Raw genomic sequence first — 989 nt, forward strand, 5'->3', positions numbered from 1 at the left:
TGCATGTAAGATGGTTATAACAAAACATGTACAAGCATACACATACTAAAATTTAAGTGCAGGAATTTAAATAAGATAGAGAGAGAAGAATGACATACAGATTTGTTAATGAGGTTCGGCCAATACTGCCTATGTCCCCACCTTGGGCATACCCCCTAAGGATTTCACTAAACCTGCTCACTTAATTGGAGGGAGTAGAATCCATTTACATCCTCTCCTTACGGGGTGAGTGACTCACTCGAAAAATGAGCAGCTCGAAAGCTATCCCAAGTATAGGAGTTACGTCGTGTAATATTAAGCCCAAGGGCTAGATCGTCTCCTCAGGGAATGCGTTTTAATCTCAGATTTAACGTTCTCCCAATCAAAATTAAATTGGTACTGAACTCAGTTCAGATTCGGGTTTTCAAGATTGGTTGATTTCATTCTTAACAAATTAAATGACACGCGATTTAAAGTCCTAAAACTAGCATGCACAAAATTAAATAACAATAAATGAAACCCTAGGCTACCCAAGGAAATACCTAAACACGCATTATTAAATATGGCAACTACAAATAAGGAATTAAAACACACAGGAATGGAAACTCAATCAGATCCAAACACAGACTAAAAACTAAACTTTTAACACGAATCAATAATGCGAACTAAAATTAAACTATCAATCAACCTAAACGATAACGGGACACAATAAAAACACGAACTTTGTATGTTATTACTTTTTTTTTATTTTATACCAGAACTGAACCAAACTTCACTAAATTAATTAAATAAACTAAAGCATTATTTAAATCTATCACTAAATAAATAACCAAGTTGCAGCAATTTAAAATTACATCTTTCCATATACTTCAATAAAAAAAACAATAGTCACTTGAATAATAAGCAATTAAATCTAGATTACTTAAGCTTCAAAAAGAAGAACAAAAACATAATATCCAAATAAAATAAAGTAAAAGAAAAGAATAGAGAAGGAGAGAGAGAGGGAGAGT

Source organism: Malania oleifera, chromosome 4 (assembly GCF_029873635.1).
Source record: "Malania oleifera isolate guangnan ecotype guangnan chromosome 4, ASM2987363v1, whole genome shotgun sequence".
NCBI classification, from domain to species: Eukaryota; Viridiplantae; Streptophyta; class Magnoliopsida; order Santalales; family Ximeniaceae; genus Malania; species Malania oleifera.